Source organism: Sinocyclocheilus rhinocerous, unplaced genomic scaffold (assembly GCF_001515625.1).
Source record: "Sinocyclocheilus rhinocerous isolate Xijiao unplaced genomic scaffold, SAMN03320098_v1.1 scaffold1915, whole genome shotgun sequence".
NCBI lineage: Eukaryota > Metazoa > Chordata > Actinopteri > Cypriniformes > Cyprinidae > Sinocyclocheilus > Sinocyclocheilus rhinocerous.
In genome coordinates this window covers 245,862-262,859 of record NW_015639873.1, presented here as the reverse complement: position 1 = coordinate 262,859, position 16,998 = coordinate 245,862, and the positions used below count along the sequence as shown (strand labels likewise).

Genomic DNA, 16,998 nt, shown 5'->3' with positions numbered 1-16,998 from the left:
AAGTGTGTGTGTGTGTGTGTGAGTGTGTGAGTGTGAGTGTGTGTGTGTGGGGGGGCGGATCTCTGATCTCTGGGAGCAATTCATGACGTTCAGTGTCCTTGCACCTAATTTCACCTGCGATCGCTCTGATATTCCGGCGATGTTTATGAGAGAAACTACAAAACTCATCTCAGATCTCCAGCGTGTCCCAGAATTATAGAAATGGTGTCACTGCATCAATACAGTAGGTTCCCAAAGTAAAGTCCCATTCATTTTAAAATGTCTTTAACATACTTTCTTCTATCCGTGCTTAATATGCAGAGACAGCTACAAACGCTGTGGCTCTGTGATGCTTTTAAAACGTTGTTTGGTTTGTTTGAATCGCCTTACCTGTCTGGCGTAGCCGCATGCATGGACTCTCTGTTGGCAGATGGGGGTTGTTCTGGAAACCTGTAAGAAAACAGTCATTATTTTTGAAGTTCCGTTATGCGAAGCTTGTGGCACAGAAATGTAACAAGTGCAACTAAACCTTTACATAAGTAAAAAAATAAACAAAAACAACAACTCAAAATTAAAAGCAAATTATATAATCGAGTCGGCCTCGTTATACTCTCAAACTACTCTACTACTCTTTGTATATATCTAATTATTTTGCTATACCCTTGTGAGAAAAAAAACAATTTAGCTTACTAAAAAAAGTAGCCTACTTATTAAGAAAATCATATACAGTACTTAAAGGAAATAATATACTCAGAATATCTATCCATCTATCTATCTATCTATCTATCTATCTATATATATATATATATGTATATATATATGTATATATATATATAAAAGAAGATACTCGGGTGCAAACTGAATGCAATGTTTTCTGACACATAATTGCATGTTAATTGCAAATAAATGAAAATGCATTATAGTTTAAATGTATATCAAATGCACTTTAGAGTGTTTCTTTGACCCTAGGACTTAAGTACACTCTCATATATAATTTGATAATTACTTCTATTGTGTTCTGTTGAAATATGGTTAAAGTGTACTGCTGAATGCACACAAGCATTTTCATTAAACTAAAATAGACTTTCGAGGTTCAAAGTTCTTTATCTGTCACATGTATTTGACATTCATGTGATGTAATGTAGTGAAATGTTTACCTTAGTTACTCGTCCCACGGTGCATCAGCAAACAGTATCGGCAACAAATAAAGGGCATACAAATACATCATAAAAGAAGCATTTCACATAGAATATGTCATAAATTAAAAGAACTATACAAAGATAGAAGATAGTAGAGAGAAAGAAAGTGTAAATAATTATTTTCTCAACATTTACAAAAACTATATAATTTATTCAGAAGCTGTACAGTATTGTATGTATTTATAGTCTAATTTCTGCATGTGTCTGTGTGTGAGGCAGACATATGCAGACTCCCTTAAGTGACTTTAGCTCTATTGAAACTTGCATGTCATATTTAAATATATTTGCAATTACACAGTTGTAATGATGAAGTTGCAATTTAGTACATTTAAAAATTTACTTCAAATGTAAATTCCAAATAAACATTATAGTTAAAATCAAGTGCTATGCATGTGCTCAGAAGAATAAGTGTGCTCTTTTACAGCATGCCAAACTTTAAATGTGACCTTAATTCAATGTGTACTTTTTAATGTACACGTGCGATAAGAAACAGTCATAAAACGTTAATTCTCTTCAAGTGCACTTACGTTTTTTTTCCAATATCCTTTTAAGGTTTGAAGTGCACTGCAAGTGCACATTCAATACAATTAAATGCTCTTTTTTTCACAGGGGCAAACGTACAGAAATAATAATGAATAACTAATCGTTTTTTATTTTCTTATAATCAATATACTATAACTCAATCATTTTATATTGCACTGTCGTCTTTGATTAAAGGATGTCATTCACAATGCTTCATGCGATAAGAGTTAATTAAATACGCAGTTATGACTTTTGTTCTGATTTTCATACTTTTGTGCTTCAAATCATAGTTGGTCATGTTGTGCTTCATTTCAGAGCTGAATGGTTTGGTTCAAGGCTTAGGACTCTTTTCTGAAGAATTTTTTGGAATAAAAAAAATACTTGCAAAACCAAGGCCACCAAAAAAGTGGGCGGCCACTTAGTATGTAGTGTTACACTTCACAAAATATATATAGGAAATATTCAAGAGGCTAATGGAGTGTTTTGTGAAGCTTTTATATCTAATATATTATATACCCCTAAAAAGCTTTTGAAAGATCTTCATACTACGTGCCCTAATGAGCTCCTTTTATTAAAGTCTTGTTGCACGTGTTTATCAGGAAACGTTTACCTCCTCTACCCGTATCAATATGCATGAAGTATTCATTGTCTGCACTGTTTGTCATGCTGCATGGTATAGACAAAGCACGTTTTTATACCGAGAACATGGCTTTGATCATGGCCTCTCTTCTCTGCTATTTATATTCATATGCATATATTCTGGCAGCGTGGATGGTGATCAAAAGGATGCGCACACAATATATGCAGTACAGTATGTATCTTGGACTACATTAGCGTTAATTCGTCACCTTTTGGGGTTTCGTTACCACGCTGTTGTCAATGAATGAGTGTTCTTATAATGATGATATGAATAACAACATTACAGCTACAGTGTTTGCAAAATAGCTCATTGCATGTTGGGCAAAATTAAAGCACAAATATGATCATTGTATAAAACCTGTGCATAAATAGTATGACATATTAGGAGTGGGCGATAAGACCAAAATCTTATATCACAATATGAGTAATTTTATTTCACGGTAACGATATATATCACGATGTAGTTATAAGTTCTTTGTGATATCAAAATTTTTTATACCATAGAAATTTCATCATTTTTGTCACCTAAATAAAAAATAACAAAAATTCAAGCTCAGTGAAGACAAGTAAACAGTCAGCGATAAAATAAGAATAATTACATGCGATAGGACAAAAAAAATACAGTAGAACAAATAATTAAGAAATGCTACATACATTGTGTAATCAATAAAAACACTGCATATTCGTCACTGTGTCAATTAAATATATAGTTCTTCTTATTAAAGTTACAAAAGTATTTAGTCAAGAGCAGTGAGAGATTTTCTCTCTCTTGTTGTTTGATTAACATGAATGACATACTAGACTGCTGTCACTTTAAGAGCTTCCCGGATCCAGACACGTGTTTTCTTTCTCAGCTGTGACCTACATTGCTGTGTGTGTATTTAACCGTTCAAGGCCTATAAAGCGGCAAAAATAACTCAGTTCAATACTCGCATGATCTATGAGCACCGTCTTCACCGTCTTCATACAGCCATATGAGTTGTCTTTCGCTGCTGATTGCATTTCAACGGCTTAAATCACTTTTTTTTAAACCGCACTATTTAAAAACGTGTGCAAACGATACGTTTTCGTGACCACGTAGCACAGCAACATCACGTGAGCGTGTAACCGGTTAATCATGTCCAACACAGGTATATCGCCCACCCCTAAAACATATGCATCATATATATATATATGAACATGAATGATTGTGCGGCTTGTTAGCAAGAGGTATGATATTACTTGTTTAAGTGGTTGGAATTACTCAAATAATTTAATCTGAAAAAGAAGTGCTTAATTGTATTAAATGCACACTTGTAGTGCACTTCAAATCTAAAAAAAATTTACTTGCATATATTAATTAAATAAATAAAAGGCCATTTAATGGTACACTGTGTAACTTTTTTAATTCGAAAATAACAAAATGTAAAAAAAAGGAGCAAGTACATCATAAAACCATCTTGTTTTCACTATGGTAAGCCTATAATAATATTTATATTTTAGAGCTGGTGGGATGGATTTACCAGGAATCTGAATAAGCGTCATTTGTCTGCACTTGTTTACATCATATCTGTAACTAAAGAAAAAAAGATCAGGCTACAACTAGGCTATATGCAGTGCAAGGTGATATAGTAGCTTGAAGTAAAAAAAAGTGTGTGTGTGTGTGTGTGTGTGTGTGTATATATATATATATATACTGTATATATATATGGCATCATATGTGCTGAGCATTGACTAGGTTCATAAAACAGCAATCATGTTGGTAAGAAAGCTAATTTCTAAACCGGTTAGTGCTTTCGTCTGTAGCCTTTGCAAGTTTTAATAGTTTTCTACTGTTTCACTTTCTGTGATATGAATAGCAATCAATGTCTAATGTTACTGTGGCCAAACCTTTGTAATGTTATTTTAAAACAAGTCAAAACAACAGCAGCATATTTGCTACTCACCTGCTTATAAGACGTGTTTTTTTTTTGGATATCTGTCTTTTGTCATTATTGGGGGAGTTTTGATGTTGTTAGTGAGATTCACATCTGTAATCATGGGCACAGTGCATCAAGCCATATTAACCATAATAACCAAATCAATGTTCCTAATATGCCTTAACTGCTAATGGGCCAAAAGTTACAAAGCGTAGATTTAGGTGTGCTTAAACAGTGACTGTGTTTCTTAACACACTTTAATACATGTTTGAAAAGTGCACTTTGTAATGTAAAATGTAATGTTTTAATTTTAAATTCATTTTAAATCATTGTTTTAAAAATCTTGTCACGCTTTAAATAAGTACACTTATTTCGATGAACACATGTAAATAACTATTATATTATAATTTTAACTGTAGTGTCCCTAGAGAAAAATAAATATACTAAAATGCATTTGAAATACATTTGTTTCATGGTAAGTATACTACAAATACATTTACATATCTATGTACTTAATACAAAATAAAAGTTATAATTTTAAATTGACTAAATTGCAAGTTCATAATTACAAATATATTTAAATACATGGCAAGTTTCAATAGAAACAACATCAAAGTATATTTTTAGTTTATAATAAATGCATGTCAGTACATTCAGCAGTACACTTTAACCATATTTCAAAGACAACAGAAGTAATTATGAAAACACATATAAAGATGTACTTAAGTCCTACTTATTTGGGTAAAAAAATTCAGCTAATTGCATTTCATACACATTTAAACTGAAATTTTCATTTAACATGCGAAAAAAGTGTCTGAAACCATTATATTCAGTTTGCACTTAAGTATGTATTTCTGTAATAAGTACATAAGTACTCTTTTTATGCTGAAGGGTACTTCTTGGAGAATCTTACAACAGAGGAATCTGACCCTTATCTAGAGACCAGAATATCATAGAGACGTGGCTGGGCTCTTTTGGCAGTAAGCAACTACCCAGAACCCCCTAGCAACCGCATAGCAATGTGCCAAAAACTAGTTTGCACATGAGAGCACTACTGACAGTTTTCTTCATAAAATGTAAAATGTACAGTAAGCTGACAAGTGAGCTATTTTTAGACTGAGGGTTTTGGTAAAAGCGATGAAACTTAATAAAAAGTTGTTTTCTCACAAGGTAATTTTATTGCAAGAAAATCTTGTGCTTTGTGAATGGGACTGGTGTCGCATGCACGTTGGTGTCTGTGCCATCGGCATCATAAATTGAATAACTGCCCGGTGTAGAGATGAAGGCGTCCAGGTCCAAATTGAATAGCGATATCACAACAAAATAACTGTTTTATTGCAATCACAAGATAATTAAGGTGAGATTGCAAGAAAACCTCATTTACCTGCGACAGCTGTGGCAATGCTAACATCAGGCCTATCAGAATTAGTGTCTGTCAAATCAGTGTCTTTTAACATCAGCATCTGGCGGGAATGATGGTGGATGGATTGGGGTCACTGTCATGAGTACTTGATGTTTTGTCAAACAGTCCGCTGGACAGATCATCTAATGTATTTATAAAGTAGCCTGCTTTATTATTTAATTAATAATATTTACAGTGAACATCATGTGGCAATTCAATATCAAATACAATATCAGAAATGTAGTTTAAAATCAAGCACTACAATGTATTAAAGGGGTCCTATTATGCTCTTTTACAAGTCTTGATTTTGTTTTGGGGGTGGTCTCATACTAGGTTGTTCGAAAAACACATTATTTTTCACATATTTTACATTATTACAACACCTCTCTCCCCAGTCTGGCATGAACGGCTTGAGTAGTTCCTGTATCAAATGAAAGCCCGCCTTCTGAAATACGAAATGTGCTGTGATTGGTTAGCTGGGCCAGTGTGTGTTGTGATTGGCTCCACAAATCAAAATCAAATCAGTTTGAGCGCAATTTAAACCCGGATGATTGTAACCACTCTATGTTCGTCTGTCTTGGGAAAGCTAGGGTGTCTCCGACATAGTGATAACACTCGTTGCCTTCTCTAGTGCAGCTCAACCAGGTCTCATCCCATTCGTCGTTATTTGTGATATCACAAATCCCGGAAAATATGCGTTGTAGTCCAAACGAGTCATTTGTTTTAGTTTTTGAAAAGTGATTTCTGTTAAATAAAATATCTCCTTTTGAAGTGGACTTTGAACTTTGTAACTTTGCAGATCTTTTTTATGCTCAAACAGCAACATTACAGACTAACTAAAGTTGAAAAAGTGAAAAAGCATAATAGGACCCCTTTAATATTACCATAAACTGCACTGGCCAACGATTTGCAAAGTTATTCATTTGACATAGACTAAATAGTACATTTGTGCACCATACAAAAAAATACGTTTGGTTTGTCCATATTTATTTTTGCTTCAAGTGAACCCATATTTAAAGAAATATTCTGGGTTTACTGCAAGCTAAGCTCAATCAACAAATGTCGATTACTTTATTAAATTATAAGCTGCACATTTCTGCTTTTAAATGCTCCAAAATTTGGCCCCATTCACATTTTTCTTAAATGCCTTTGTTTTGTTTTGCATTATGTCACAAATACTTCACTTTAATGCAGTCTTGGGCGTATTTTCATTTACCCTGCAGCGTTTCGTTTATGGTTTACACAATCACCGTGTGTTGGCATCTGCCTCAAATGTCTAGCTTCTTCCTAGTAGCAGATCAAATTTGCACCACAGTCAGAATGGATGGATAGCCCTTAACACCAACAACAAGAAGTGTTGTAAACGTCTGTTTATTTTGCTATCCGAACTATGCTCAGTACCAAGGATTGTTTAAAACCACTGCTGTAAAGCATCGTTTTCATTTTCCCGGAATCGGAATAAACCGACAACACATTGTTGGGTCGTGACCAAACAGTCGAAAACCACTGCCATTGCATACCATAAAATTAGTCATCTGCTTATTTTTATACGTTGAGATTTTTTTCGGTTCAGCAGTGTTGTAACTTGTATTAAATGTCTAGTCATAACAAGTCATAGCCATTCGTTGCACCAAAACGTGTTGATCTATACAACAGTCCATTCATGGCATTGCAAGACAGTATAATGGATGACAAATTAACCCTCATTTATTTATTTATCTTGATTTCTGGTAGTATATTAAGCTTTAGTGTGATGACATATCAATACATGAAGGGTTAAAGCGAGGTATATCTGAGTTATGGCATTTTGTAATGTTATCTTACACAATGCCTGTGCCATTGCAGCAATATGGGGAGGATAACTTGTGGTTGTAATGCAAGGGCACAAACTCCAGTAAAGCATAGGCTACTACTTCAATCGGAGATAACAACCTTGTTGATCAGAACTCAAGAGAATGAGTGGCTGATACTGTATGTCTGAGTATGCATTGTGCATCACATTAATAAACAAGTGCACCGTAATAAGATAAATCTGTGAGGTTTGGTGATGCAAAGACAGTCATAAAGACCAAGGTCAGTGGAGCTTTGATCTATTGAAGACTTTTTTAGTGATCACGTTTATTAATTTCCTTTAGTCCAGTGTTGCATGAAGATATAGTAGAATTTGTGTTGATTATGAATAGCTTTGCTGTTGTGAGATGTGTCATTGTAATTTTAGCATGCAGGCACTCTAGTTAAACAGGTCTTAAGGGGGTTCATACTGTCAGTGATTCACCGAGTGGCCGAGCATCATTTATTTTCAATGAGAGATTTCCAGTGACACGAGTGGCAGCGACTACTGGTGAGCAGAGTAGAATGAAACTGAACGCAGGGACAGATTTTAATAGTTTTTTGCATACTGTGCGCTCGTACATTGCTGTGATGGTAACAAATTCACAGTCTCAAGGGTGTGATAATGTCAGCTATAGTGAATGCAACACATACTTGCATTGCATCTTAAACTGCGGTCTGACATTTCGAAGTGCAACAAATGTGATTTTGCATGCATGTGCTTGCGTAAAGTATGGACCTTACACGGATACATTTGAAATTGTTGTATGTAGCACTGCTTGTCACATAACTATGTTAAAACATCCTACAAAACAAAAAAAAGTATATATTACTTGTGATTAATTTGTCACACTGAAGATGTAAGATCAAGTTGATACATCTTGTGGAATACAGTGTGCTCTTTTGCACATTTTGACAAATGTAGTATGCCATAAGTTATAGCATATACAGAAAATATTCATAAAAGCATAAGTACAATGAGAAGCAAAGCATTGTTATGACAAACATTGCCCATTAATTTAAAAATAGATTAAAGACAAGTTATACAGGTTTTAAATTCTTTAGAATTCTAATAAGGAAAATAGCAACAACAACAAAAAACATTGTCTGAGATTTGAGCTTAATCATGTTTTCTCACTCTTACATTCACACGAGTATATAATGCATTCTAGCTGTCGTTTAGGCTGATTGGCGAGCGGGTTTGGTGAGTAAGGGGGAGGTTTGGCACCTGGCATGTGTTGACGGTTACTGGTTACTCTCCACACAGACACACTCATTGTAAAGCCTTCCATCATGATTTATTAAATTTTTTTTCAACATTTTAACCATTTGTATTTTTGCTCGTATATATACATATATATGAAAGAGAGCAATAAAAATAGTCTTGTCTTATGGGCACATGAAAAATGTAGAATTCAAAGACTGCATTGTTTGTGGAAAGGTTATCTGTGAAATTCAGTGTTGCATCTCTGAAAGAAAAAAAAAAAATTTAATTGCATGCATCTGTGCTGTCTCCTAGAGGCGTGCAAATACAATAGAAAATATGCATGGGTAAATAAAACCAGTATTTGAAGAAACAAACATCAACCTTTTCAACAAATATCAACCTTTTATACGGACACCGAAATATTAAAAGAAAACAAAGATGCCTAAAATGACTGCACACAGATTGTCATATACCATGTCTGATTTCTCCCTGGCAACAGATTCATTTTGTAATTTGTATGTTGTTGGAAATTATTTTTCCTGAGCTGTTTGTCACAGTTCAATCATAAGCCATCCATTAGAATAACATGAAGAGCTTTTTAAAAGATTGATTAAGCAATACAATACATTAAGTGTCTTTAACTACTACTGTATGTACTAACATTTAAATTCATTTTTATACAGTGTACCTATTGTGTACATACATTGTACTTACCTGCATTTGATTACATCTGTAATTTCTGTAATTACACTGTTGACCCTATCTCTACCTCTTAACCCGCCCTTAAACCTAACTAAACCACCAAACCTGTCCCTAACCTTAACCCTATCTTTATCCTTAGCCTCATTTTGACACAAGTCCATACAGTAGTAGTTAAAAACACCTGTATATGAAGTGCACCGTTCAAGACCATGTGTTTAAGGGGTGCTCCTAAGCATTAAAAAATAGATAATCCATAAATAAAAATGGAATTATTTACTTGATACCATGACTGTGACAAAACACAACGTGTGTCATAAAAGAGTCCAAATGGCCATATATATACGTATGCAAAGTCTTCTAAAGCCATATAGGTTTTATATGAAGAGTTCGTTTGCAAAAACAGATAACTCTTAAACTTTCATAAATCATGTTTTTTATTGTATTATATAAATTATGTATTTTATTATATATTAAAAACTACTGTAACCACCTCTGGTAAAACTGTTGCTGTCAAAACTTTTCGTTTTGTCGTTATATGGAAAAGAGCATGTGTGAATGTACTTAAAAATGACTTCTTTTGGGTTCCATGAAAAAAACAAAAACAAATGCTGTTGATATGTGAAGTGTGTGAAGTAAATCAAAATCAAGGTCTATTAGCTTGATTTGGTGCATATGATGGCTCAAAAATAAACTTTCACAAATATGGCAATATGCGACATATGTACAATAAAACACTCTTTAATGAGAATTTTCACTTCACATAATGCCACCTGTAACCAACTATAGCAAGTAGCAAATACATGCTTTTTAAAATGTTTAAAAAGGTACAATTCCTTACTAAAAATGCTCATGGCATGAGATGGAAAAAAAGCTCAAATGTCATCTGAATGATGCATGTAAACACAGACCATAGCTTTGATTAGAAAGAAACACTTGCTTACTGCAGCATTTTAATAGTTAGTGATTATATTAACTAAAAAAAGTCATCATATACTGCACTGCTTGTCATATGTGACCCTGGAGCACAAAACCAGTCATAAGGGTCAATTTTGTGAAATTGAGATTTATGCATCATCTGAAAGAAGCTGAATAAATAAGCTTTCCATTGATGTATGGTTTGTTAGGATAGGACAATATTTGGAAATCTGGAATCTGAGGGTGCAAAAAAATCTAAATATTGAGAAAATCATCTTTAAAGTTGTTCAAATGAAGTTCTTAGCAATGCATATTACTAATCAAAAATTAAGTTTTGATATATTTACAGTAGGAAATTTACAAACTATCTTCATGGAACATGATCTTTACTTAATATCCTAATGATTTTGGGCATAAAAGAAAAATCGATAATTTTGACCCATACAATGTATTGTTGGCTATTGCTACAAATATACCCCAGCGACTTAACACTGCTTTTGTGCTCCAGGGTCACACATATGACCTGATTATTTGCACATGTGTAATTTAGTCATTTAGCATTTTGTGTAAAACTATCCGTTAAATTAAATGTAAAAAATCTTATTATTTTAATGAAAGTATGCTGTTTTGTGTATTTCACATCAATTAAAAAATTGTGCAGGTGGAATGCAATAAGGTAGGCTGTTTATGGTTGCCAAGCAACAAGGCAACCTGCTGCATCAATATAGAATTTGACTGATGTGTGGTCACAGGTGTGCGAATATCGGCATGCGAATTTGAGGGTGGCTCATCCAGAGTCAGATCTATCTATTTAATCACACATTCCAGCATCTAAGATGTTTTTTGCTTTCAATGACAAAATGATTTGTCTTTTGAGGATACAGAACGAATAAGAAAGAGAGCGAGTGACGAGGGTTTGCGAGGATAGCACCACAGCTGCTGTTTTGACTCGATGGATAGTGACTGTGACCTACTGATGCTGGATCCATTCACAGGGCCAGAACATGGGAATGACACACTGGTCTAGACAAAGACTAAATCGAATATCTCAGCCTAACCACTTCAGCGCATAAAGGGGGATGAGAGAGGGAAAGGAAAAGCAGTGGAGTTAAGGGAATGTAAAGGGTCATCAAATCTCTAAGGACTGTGTCGTTTTTAGGGCTTTTAGACACATTGCGATCTGACAGTGTCACACTGTGCCTGTCCTCTTCCTTGTTTTGGATGTAGGTTAAGCTTTCAAAATAAATCAACATGTATACTCAGCTCTTCTTGTTGAAAGAGCATGGCCTGTAAAGCGCTCGAAGTCAGCGTCAGTGTATCTGCAGCACCAACCAGAAACATTTTTATGGTTAATTCTAACAATGTCTGATAGCATGATTATCAAATTGCAATTGAAAGACTGTGTTGTAATTATATAAATCACCGGATTTTGGCAGGTGTGGCAAATGTTCGTTTTAGGCCCTGCTTGGCATAATAGCACCCAAATCATTTGGACCAATTGTGTGATACTTTTATGGATCGTCTTATGATCTTTGAAGCTTTACTCATTGCAGCTGCATGTTAAAGAGTGACCAGTTCAACTCTTTAAAATCCTACGTCTTTGTGTGTAAAGGAAGAACTGGTTTGGAACACGAGGGTTAGTAAATATTGACAGAATCTTCATTTTTGGGTCAACCAATCCTTTAGGATAGAGTGTGGTATATAAAGGTGCATGATGTTAGCTGTGGAGAATGGAAGCCTGTGTTCGGAATAGAATACTAGTGCATTTCATGCTGTCGTGATTTCTTTAACTGGTCATCTAGTAAATATGATTGACACTAGTGTCCTGGTGTTAAATATATATTGCTTGTTTAATTCAGCAAGTGGCGCTCAGTTATCATCTTAGAAATAAATTCTACAATTCTACAATCGAGATCAAGATGACCCCCTCCCTTAATTTTTTCACAATAGTTTTGATCACAGATGGCACAAAATATCATCTTGACACATTTGATGAGTTGCTATGCTCTTCTTTTTGTCATTTCATCTGAATATCAAAATTTATCATATTTAGTCAGTCAAAACAGCTTTGAGATTAATTGATCATCTCTGGAAAGTAGTTATCTGTGACAGTGTATTGTGTTTTATGTTTAATATCAACTTTTTTGGTGTCTTATTTGTTAATGAGTTATTTGTGGACACGTTGTTTTTAGATTTGTGTACTAAAAAGATATTATTTTTTATTTTGACATGAAAAGATAAAATTACATCCTTGGTGTAAGAAATAATCATTAAATGAATAATAATTTATTATTTTACATTAATGACACTATATATATATATATATACACACACACACACACACACACACACACACACACACACACACATTCTCTTACCCTAATGATCACGGTTTATACAACTTTGGATATATATTCCTCCCAGAAGGTTGTGGGATACAATATTTCAATACAGTATGCATATGCTGGAAGATATTGTAGGTTATGTGAGTATTCCACGTAGCCTATATACTTACTACATAAAGTATACTTAAAAATATACTTGAAGTATACTACTTTTTGGTAAGGGTATAGAGAACATTTGCATAATTTGAAGTATTTGCATTGTAAACATGACACTAGGGCTGCACGATATATCGAAATTATCGAAATATCGCAAATGTAAACATCGCAAGGGCGTGCGATATCTGAATCATTTTAATAATAGGCTACTTAAATCAAAACGTTGCAAAAGGTCAAAGTTTTAGTTCGACGCATATTTGTGACATTACTTTTTATGTAATGCTAAAACACTGCTGGTCACTTTCAGAAGTTGTAGGGATTCTTTATTTTCCAAGAAAGAATGTGAAACAAATTGGTTATATAATTTTCATTTTTAAATATTTTAAAATATAACTGAAATTGATTTTACACACTTTAAGCAATATCGTATCGCATATCGAATATCGCATTTTTAACAAGGTATCGCATATCGCATTTTTCTTCAATATCACACAGCCCTACATGACACATATGCAATAAAGTCATATGAAATCATAACATGCTTCTTTTGTTTCTTTGGTGAAATAAATAAACAGACTCACTTATCTTTACCTCGGAGAGAGTGTGTGTGTGTGTGTGTGTGTGTGGAAAGGATGGGTGTGGCAGGCTGACCATTCTATCATCTCTCTCTTGCATAATAACACCTGGCCCAGTGAGCATATGATTTCTCCTTTAGGCAGAGTTTGACCCTATAATTGGTGGTGAAGTGTGTCCACAGGTCTGCCACAAATGTGTCTTTGTGATAAGAACTGCTTCCTTCCTCCATGGCAATAGACAGGAAGTTACAGTGTTATAACCGTCTCTTTATACTGTACATTCACAAAGTGCAAAGGATGGGGAACTGGTGCTTTCCGTATGTGATATGTGGAGACATGATGGGAAGTTTTTGAGGTCTCTTTTACCAAGGCTTTTCTGAGTCACTAGTTTTGATTTAGTGCTGCATTAATTCCGGTAAAAAAAATATATATATATATATATATATATATATATTTAAACAAATATTTTGATTGGGTTTTTAACTGTGATCAGGGCAGGTGATAAATTGATTATAAATACTTTCCTTGTCCTGTTTATTTTTTTGTTTTTCGTTTTTTTGTGATCATGATAGTGATATACTGTATAAAAATTATTATACAGACGTTAAGTTTGCATTAGTAAGTTTGCATTTTCATCATTAAAATAAATGTAGGTAAAGATTGTTTATTATTACATATAAATTATGATTTAGTAAAAAACAATGTGGAAAACATTTTTTTGTGTGTCTTGAATAAAAACAATCACAAGCAAATATAGTAACAATTTAGATTAGGGAACACAGTTTCTCCCTTAACTAATAGTTCTCTTTGCATTCACATTGTACTTGGACCTGAAAGTGGACTCAGATCTCTTGTTTGTACATTTTTATTTCAATTTCAATTCAATTTCAATTTTCAATTCAATTTCAAAGTTCATCCATTCACCCAAAACCTTGTTTCTTCAAAAAGTTTGTAAAGAGATTGTAAAAGAAATCCATATAAATTGAGCGGTTTAATTTTTCTTCTGAAGAGACACAATCCCTTTATATGATGAACAGATTTAATTTAGGCTTATATTCACATAAACTTTGATCAATGCGCATACGTAAAGCACACAAAAGATGTGCACATTAGGCACTGTTGAAGGCTGTGTCAATGTGAAGGGTCCTTGGAATGCAGCCTTCGCTTCACGTTCTTTATTCAGCGTATTTTCAAGTCATCAAGCGGATCCTTCACATTCTCTAATCACGAATCATTCCGGTTCACAAAAAAAGATTTGGAGTTTGAGCTTCTGCAGGAACCAATGAGGTTTGTTCATGGTCAGTTTGAAATATAGAATGAGATTTTCATTGGTCATTGGATGCCTACATCACTGCACTTGCCGCTAGGGCGTTGCTATGTGGTTACTAGGGTATTCTAGGTGATTGCAGGGTTAGCGTTTTTACAGTGTTATATATGGGCAATATTACACGAGCAGGAGTGCGATATGGCTCTATATGCGATTCAGGGGGCCCCATCTGATATTGGCGAAACATATCTGGCAAACGCTCTAGTGTGTTTTTGTGTTCTGGAGAGCGTCAAATGTTCAGTCAATGCTCAAAACGCCGGGTTTTTGTCCAGTGCTGAGTTCTGCAAGCTCGCGAATCCTCTCATTATAACAACGTGTAGATACGATGTAAATAAGAGATTGATTGTGCGGTGCAGAGAGATGCATTGATTAACGGGACGTCGTGAGATCGCGATGAACTGAAGTGCTTTTAGACAGTTTTTGGTCAATTTCTAGGCTGTATAATCCCATCTGACTGTCAGAATAAATATATATTAACCTCAGAGAAAGAAAGTTTCGCGTTTCGTGTCATGATTTTATACACCGGCGCGAACTGCTGCACACTCATACAAAAGCACAAATTTTTGCTAGAGATTTTCACTTAATAATAGATTACATTTTCTCGGCAAACCCCTTAAGAACACTTGGAATACGGAACGAGTTGCATGGGATAAATTTATGACATTTGAATCCTTTTTGTAAAAATATCGAAGTAGGTTACAATTCATTAAATGGACAAGTGCAAGCATTTATATATATATATATATATATATATATATAAATGCTTGCACTTGTCCATTTAATGAATTGTAACCTTCTTCAATCTTTTTACAAAAATGATTCTATCGAAGCAGGTTACAATTCATTAAATGGACAAGTGCAAGCATTTATATATATATATATATATATATATATATAATGTCTTCTTTTATGAGCCGAAAAAAAATAGGCATAATGTGGCTTTAGAACAGCATCAGGTTGACTAAGTATTTATTTCAGTTGTGAAGAGGTAAATAAAGCGAGCAAAATAAGGGTCAGGCGTAGAAGAGCACATAGTTATTGTGTTGGGACCCCATACCTGAAATTTGCTTGGGGCCCCTGCACAGACTAAGGGCCTGTTTAGAATGCAGAGTGATACAAACGGTGAAAAATCCCAGTGCTGTTACTGGTGGAATATCAGCATTCTTGGAAGCCTTTCGTCCAATCGGATTCAATGTTGTATAAAATGAACTACTGTTTCTAGGCCGTATCTCTGCTTCGCTTTTGTGCATTCCTGTTTTTGTGCAATCACTTGTTGCTTGGTGATTGTATATAAATGTGACTTTATTAGTCAGAAAAAGGGTAAATCTCCCATGTTGAGCAACTTGTCTTAAAGAAAAAAAAAACCACATGCAATAGTTGTTCTCTCTGATTCTTTTTGCAGGGCGACTTTGAAGATTCTGCATGAGGTTAGATTGTGGCCAGACCGAAATGAAATGAGTGGCTAACGACTGACCTCTTCCACTGCACCACCACCACCAGCAACCTGTAGCATCTAACCAGTGCCTCTTCACCAGCCTGATACACAAACACACCCACATACACAGAACACCATCAGACTGTAAGTTTGCCCCGCTTCAATTTCTCATCTTTTGTACAAACATTTCTCTCTGGTTGATTAATGCATAATACCAGGCTGTTGCCGTGCTTGTTTAACACTAGAACCGGCAGAGGTCGCTGTATACCTAAAAGCGCCAGCGGGTAAATTTTACCCATGCACATGACAACTGTATTTATATGGCTAAAGAACATATTATTTCACTGTATTATGCCACTGTCTTCACAAAGAAGTGTCTAGAGTCATGAAATGATTATGTCTAGTCATCAACTATATTTTTATCCTGTTGTTTTATGTTCAAGACTTTTTAATGCAGGCTACACTAATCCACAACGGTCAGTAGCCTAAGCTAAAAAAAAAGTCTGCACTGACAACGGAGCCTAAATATTTGGGTGGTGTAATATTATAATACAATGTAATTAATCAATATATTAAGATAACCCATGCTATTTAAATTACTAAAATAGCCTATAGACAATAATGAGCAATAATAACTCACCACACTGCATAGGATGATGCGATGATAAATTCAAGCGCACAGCTTCACCTAAATATTTATTAATTTGTTTAGTTATATCATTTATAATTTGAATAAGAGAACAACACCATTAAACTTTGGGTAATCAAAAAATGGTTTTATTCATTACATCATATAGATCGGATTTTCTTCTTCTTCAGGAAACGGCCAGACTAGAATAGCAACACAGTAGCGAACAATAAACGATA

The 16,998-nt window shown here is 34.4% G+C and overlaps 1 protein-coding gene across 1 annotated transcript in view; it reads left to right on the top strand.

Annotated features, from left to right (window-relative positions):
- Positions 1-16,998, top strand: part of zbtb20 (zinc finger and BTB domain containing 20) — a 47,017-nt gene that overhangs the window by 16,375 nt on the left and 13,644 nt on the right. Inside the window, exon 2 of the mRNA XM_016568177.1 lies at positions 16,099-16,275. The gene's annotated coding sequence lies outside the window, so the exon portion shown is untranslated. The remainder of the gene's footprint in view (positions 1-16,098; positions 16,276-16,998) is intronic.